This window comes from Cupressus sempervirens, chromosome 3, assembly GCF_028749045.1.
Source record: "Cupressus sempervirens isolate cs-2001-9-10 chromosome 3, ASM2874904v1, whole genome shotgun sequence".
NCBI lineage: Eukaryota > Viridiplantae > Streptophyta > Pinopsida > Cupressales > Cupressaceae > Cupressus > Cupressus sempervirens.
Genome location: NC_143120.1, coordinates 1104965261 through 1104972204, shown reverse-complemented (window position 1 = coordinate 1104972204; position 6944 = coordinate 1104965261).

Here is a 6944-nt window from a genome sequence, read left to right as displayed (position 1 = left end):
TTGTTTCTCCAAAACATTGGGCACTAAAAGAGTTTGGTTATAAAAACTAATAGGAGTAAAAAATGTTAACCAATATTTTTTGGTCACTCTACTAGGTAAATAATTCAAAATGATAGTTACAAAAGATTATCCTAAGAAAGATTCCCCATATGTATCCTTATAGCTTAACTTGGTTGAACAAGGGGCAAAATATATTAGTGAATGAACAAGTATGGGCATACATCACTATTGGTAAGTATGAAGATAATATTCTATGTGATTTACTACCTATTTTCCTTCTTATGATGCACTACCTCTTTACTGCCCTATTCCTTTGTTAAGTGAGTGTACCATCTACAACATTAGGCCCATGATGTGTCGGTGACACGTACCTTTATAGGTCTTTGTACCTCTTCCTCACTCTTCCCATTCTTGATTCTTTCTGCAGAGGAATTTTGGCCCACTTTCTCAGTTGCCTATCACCTCACCCTATCTACATTGGGGTTGGGGGCAGGGGGTTTCTTTTTTTGTTTCTAATGATTCCTTGGTTTGATGGTTCGATGGAGTAAGCTATGTATTGAGCATTTGATCCTATGTACTAGGTGATTGTTTTGGTTTGATACTTATGTATTTTGGTGAGATATATCATCTACCATATAGACACTCTGCTTGGTATTCCTACTTTGGTTGTAGCCTTCTATTTCAAAGGAGGTTCTACAGATCAGTAGTTTACTTTTGACAAATTTTTTGGATTCTTCATGCTTTAGTGATGTTCTTCATGATCCTCTCTTTGTTCCTATTTTCTAGGATGTTCCTCTAGTCGAAGGCTTCTTCAGTCCTTAACTAGAGTTTTAGCTATCTCTATTTTGAGAGGGCTTTTTCCCACTATATTTTCCCCTTTTTCTCTAGTTTACAGAAATTGCATTGCATTTCTTTGCATTTGTACATGGGTACCTAACATGGCCTCATTGCTAGGACCCATTATACATTTCATCATAGCTATTGTGAGCTTAAGTGCATTCCCCTAAGTTGCACTTAATGGGGGGTGTTAGTGTAAATGATTGTTATTTATGCTTTACATAAGTTTACTTAGCATAAATGCATTAGTTATTAGTTTTAATCTAGGAGTTAGCATACTTTTATGTATTGAATTATTGACAACACAAGAGATTATTTCTACCTTGTCCTACTTATCCTCTCATCTACATGGAGGATAATCCACCTTTTGTGGGCGTATGTTGAGTTGTCATCCTTATCTCCTAGCAATTTCTAGGTCATTCTAGAAGCTTCCTACAAGCCTTTATAAATAGGCTCTCCTAATGTATTCGAACATCATATCCTATTGTACAACAATTTAAATTTTATTTGATAATACAATTTTATTATTTTCAAACCAAAACCTTGCCTTCTTTGTGACATGTTTTCTATGTTTAGGTGATTTGAGGGCTTGTGGATTTGATTTGCATATTTTCTCAAATCCAAAATTGTTCTCCTCCCAAAATTGCCCCAATGCTGAGAAAAAATCTTGCTTCTTTGGTGCCAAGATCATGCTCTGATATCACTTGTAATAAAATAACTTGCACAATAGAATAAAATAATGTGAAATATTATATAAATACTTTATAATAACTAAGAGTAATATGCCACTTTTAGGGGGAAACCTCTAAATATGTCTAATAAGAACACATTTCACAATATGATGTTGATATAAGACTCACAATCTCCTATATATACCTAATTATGATTAGGTTGAATAGACACAACCCTAAATAACACCTAGGCTGACCTACCTATGTAATAATAATATAATAATGATAACATGACTTAATTCAAGATTAAGATAGTGACAAGTTGACTATTCATAACCCTATATACACCAATATTAAGGGCATAGCACAATTTAAAATTGTTGTGACCATTGAGATATAAATTATGTGTATTTGGCACCAATGATAGAATATGAAGGAAATGAAGAGTTTAAAAGGGTTTTCTGAAACTACATGAAGATTAATGGTTGCCACATGTTCTCAGAGGTGCCATGAGATCAAGATCTTCACTAGGAATGATGTCACACGTCTTTTCAACGTTGGCGATTAGATATTTTTCATTGTATGATTATTGGTTTACCAGAACTAAGGAATGACATAAAACTATAATTGTAATTTCTTCTTATAATACAAAGGTTAGAAAACTTGATAGTTAATTGGCTCTATAATTCCATTTACCCTATTTTCTCATCATGTTTTGTTTTTGCTTTCAATAGATTAGTTTTGTATTGATAATTTAAGAACAATTACATATGATTCTATGATAAACACATGGATTCCATTTCACTTTAGTATTTATAATATAGGTAATTCCATTTACTTTTTCATATTTGATTTTTCTTCTCCTCTTTCTTGTTTCATAGCATGTTAAAAGTAGTTTCATTGGAAATTGAAGAACAAATATGGATGAATCTAGTAACCATTTTTTTGATTCCATTTTACATAAGTCTAATAGTTAAAGGAATTCCATTTTTCCTCATGCACATCTCTAAGCTTCCTTTCCTCTTTTTCATTTAGATGAATAATCTACATTTATAATAGAAATAAGGGTGAAAAAATCTCAAGACAATCTACTATAGTCATTCCATTGGGTGTGATAGGTTATCCTAATCCATTTTTCATGAATTGGTTGTATCTACAAGAAATTTGGTTAGCCTTTACTAGTCTTAGGTTAAGAGCTTATTTTTTCTTAACTCTTATCTAATAAAAATATATTCATTGCACATTATTGAAAATGCCAAGGGAGTTCCACCTTGTAATTTAAAGGGCAGTAATAGAACAAATACACTGACCAATTTGTTGGTGACATCCGTTTGTTTATCAAAAACATTGGGCATTGAAAGAGTTTGGTTATAAAATCTAATAGGAGTATAAAATGTTAACCAATAATTTTTGGTCACTCTACTAGGTAAATAATTCAAAATGATAGTTACAAAATATTGTCCTAAGAAAGATTCCCCATATGTATCCTTATAGGGTGACTTAGTTGAACAAGGGGAAAAATATATTAGTGAATGAACAAGTATGGGCATACATCACTATTGGTAAGTATGAAGATAATATTCTATGTGAATTACTACCTATTTTTCTTCCCATGATGCACTGCCTCTTTAGTACCCTATTCCTTTGTCAAGTGAGTGTACCTTCTACAACATTAGCCCCATGATGTGTTGGTGACATGTACCTTTATAGGTCTTTGTACTTCTTCCTCACTCTTTCCATTCTTGGTTCTTTTTACAGATGAATTTTGGCCGACTTTCTCAGTAGCCTATAACTTCACCCTATCTGCATTAGGGTGGGGGGGGGGGGGGGGGGTGGTTCTTGTGTTGTTTCTAACACTTCCTTGGTTTAATGGTTTGATGGAGTAAGCTATGTATTCATTATTTGATCGTATATACCAGGGGATTGTAGTGGTTGGATAATTATGTATTTCGGTGAGATAGATCATCTACCATATAAATACTCTTCTTGGCATTCCTACTTTGGTTGTAGCCTTCTATTTCAAAGGAGGTTCTATAGATTAGTAGTTTACTTTTGACAGAGTTTTTGGCTTCTTCATACTTTAGTGATATTCTTCATGATCCTCTCTTTGTTCCTATTTTCTGGGACATTCCTCTAGTTGGAGGCTTCTTTAGTCCTTCACTAGGGTTTCAACTATCTCTTTTTGGAGAGGGATTTTTCCCAATAGGTTTTCTCCTTTGTCTCTGGTTTACAGAGATTGCATTACATTTCTTTGCATTTGTCCATGTGTACCTAACATGGCCTCATTGTCAAGACCCATTATACATTTCTTCATAGCTGTTGTGAGCTTAACTGCATTCCCCTAAGTTTCACTTAAGGTGGGGGTGTTAGTGTGAATAATTTTTATTTATTCTTTACATAAGTTTACTTAGGATAAATGCATTAGTTACTAGTTTTCATCTAGGAGTTAGCATACTTTTACATATTGAATTGTTGACAACACAAGAGTTTGTTTATACCTTGTCATACTTATCCTCTCATCTATGTGGAGGATAATCCACCATTTGTGGATGTATGTTGAGTTGTGATGCTTATCTCCTAGCAGTTTCTAGCTCATTCTAGAAGCTTCTTACAAGCCTTTATAAATAGGCTATCCTAGTGTATTCGAACATCATATCATATTGTACAACAATTTATATTTTATCTAAGACTACAATTTTGTTATTTTCAAACCAAACCCTTACCTCTTCTTGTCCTTTCCTTCTTTGTGACAGGTTTTCTATGTGTAGGTGATTTTAGGGCTTGTGGATTTGATTTGCATATTTTCTCAAATGCAACATTATGCTCTTCCCAAAATCACCTCAATGTTGAGAAATAATCTTTCTTCTTTGGTGCCAAGATTAGGCTCTGACACCACTTGAAATAAAATAACTTGCACAATAGAATAAATAATATGAAATATTATATAAATACTTGATAATAACTGAGAGTAATATGCTACTTTTAGGGGGCAACCTCCAAATATCTCTAATAAGAACACACTTCACAATATGATGTTGATATAACACTCACAACCTCCTATATATACCTAATTATGCTTAGGTTGAATAGACACAACCCTAGATAACACCTAGGCTAACCTACCTACCTAAATAATAATATAATAAAGATGACATGACTTAATTAAGAATTAAGAAAGCAACAAGTTGACTATTCATAACCCTATATACATCAATATTAAGGGTATAGCATAATTTAAAATTATTGTGACCATTAAGATATAATTTAAGTGTATTTGGCACCAATGATAGAATATGAAGGAAATGAAGAGTTTAAAAGGGTTTTTTGAAACTACATGAAGATTAATGGTTGCCATGTGTTCTCAGAGGTGCCATGAGATCAAGATCTTCACTAGGAATGATGTCACACATCTTTTCCATGTTGATGATTATATATTTTTCATTGTATGATTATTGGTTTTCTAGAACTAAGGAATGGCATAAAACTATAAATTTAATTTCTTCTTATAATACAAAGGTTAGAAAACTCAATAGTGAATTGGCTCTATAATTCCATTTACCCTATTTTCTCATCATGTTTTTTTTTCTTTCAATAGATTAGTTCTGCATTGAGAATTTAAGAAAAATTAGATGTGATTCTATGATAAACACATGGATTCCATTTCACTTTGGTATTTATAGTATAGGTAATTCCATTTACTTTTTCATATGTGATTTTTCTTCTCCTCTTTCTTGTTTCATAGCATGTTAAAAGTAGTTTCATTGGAAATTGAAGAACAAATATTGATGAATCTAGTAGCAATTTGTTTGATTTCATTTTACCTAAGTCTGATAGTTAAAGCAATTCCATTTTTCCTCATGTGCATCTCTGAATTTCCTTTCCTCTTTTTCATTTAGATGAATAATCTACATTTAGAATAGAAATAAGGGTCAAAAAATCTCAAGACAGTCTACTACAGTCATTCCATTGGGTGTGATAGGTTATCCTAATCCATTTTTCTTGAATTATTTGTATCTACAAGCAATTTGGTTAGGCTTTACCAGTCTTAGGTTAAGAGCTTATTTTTTCATAACTATTATCTAATAAAAACATATTCATTGCACATTATTGTAAATCCTAAGGGAGTTGCACCTTTTAATTCAAAGGGAAGTGATAGAACAGATACATTGACCCATTTTTTGGTGACATCCTTTTGTTTCTCCAAAACATTGGGCATTAAAAGAGTTCGGTTATAAAATCTAATAGGAGTACAAAATGTTAACCAATAGTTTTTTGTTGACTCTACTAGGTAAATAATTCAAAATGAAAGTTACAAAAGATTGTCCTAACAAAGATTCCCCATGTGTATCCTTATAGGGTGAGTTGGTTGAATAAGGGGAAAAATATATTAGTGAATGAACAAGTATGGGCAGACATCACTATTGGTAACTATGACAATAATATTCTATGTGATTTACTTCCTATGGATGCCTTCCATCTTCTATGAGGGAGGCCTTGGTAGTATGACATAGATGCAGTGCATCATGGGAAGGAAAATAGGTACTTATTAAAAAAGGATGGAGTCACCTATATAATCTAGTCATTGGTGGAAGAAGATAAGGTAGAGAAGGCTGCTACTAAGACATTGTTGATGAGTATAAATTTTTTTTTCCAAGAACTTAAAGCAAGGTAAAGGAGTAGGGTATGCCATCATGGTGAAGCAAGAGGAAGAGCAATCATTAGCACAATCACTTATACATATAGAAGTGTAAGAACTGTAAGATCTATATATGAGAAATGTTAGTATGCTAATAGAAACCAAATTTAAATAAAGCTTCTACAAACTAAAAAAAATTCATAAACTTCAAGATAGACTAAGATGAGCTCTTAATTGAGAATATGAGCCATTAATGGACTCTCTCAATGAGAAGCTCTCTTGTTGAGTAGCTTTGTCTAAATAGATAGGATGTATGCTCAAGCTTATGCTTCAAAAAGGGCTTCAAATGGAGTTGGAATTTGGTGTGAGTGTATGGTTTTGATGTAAAATGGCTTCTCAAAATGGCATTATGACTTTACTTCATGGATTGTGTTATTTTGCAAAGGGGAAGGATCCAATTTATAGGAAAGAGGCTTGAGGGATTGAGGGCTAAGATGCAAGGATGGGAAAAAGCTTATGGAAGGCTCAGATTGCATGAGAGGAGAGCACATGGATTGTGCTTCCTTATAGCCAATCAAGGAGTGACACATGTCACATGATGAGAGGATGGAGGAAAGGGGAAGGATGAGTCAACAAAGGAGGCTCAAGAGATAAAATCTTCATAAAGACCCTCATAATGACTTGTAAGAGCAATAAAAGGGCTTGTAAGAGTCATTTATGACCTAGTGGACTTCATAAAGTTTTATGGTTGAGATATTTTGAGGGTGATGAGAGCAATTTCGACTTGGACTTGATTAGGA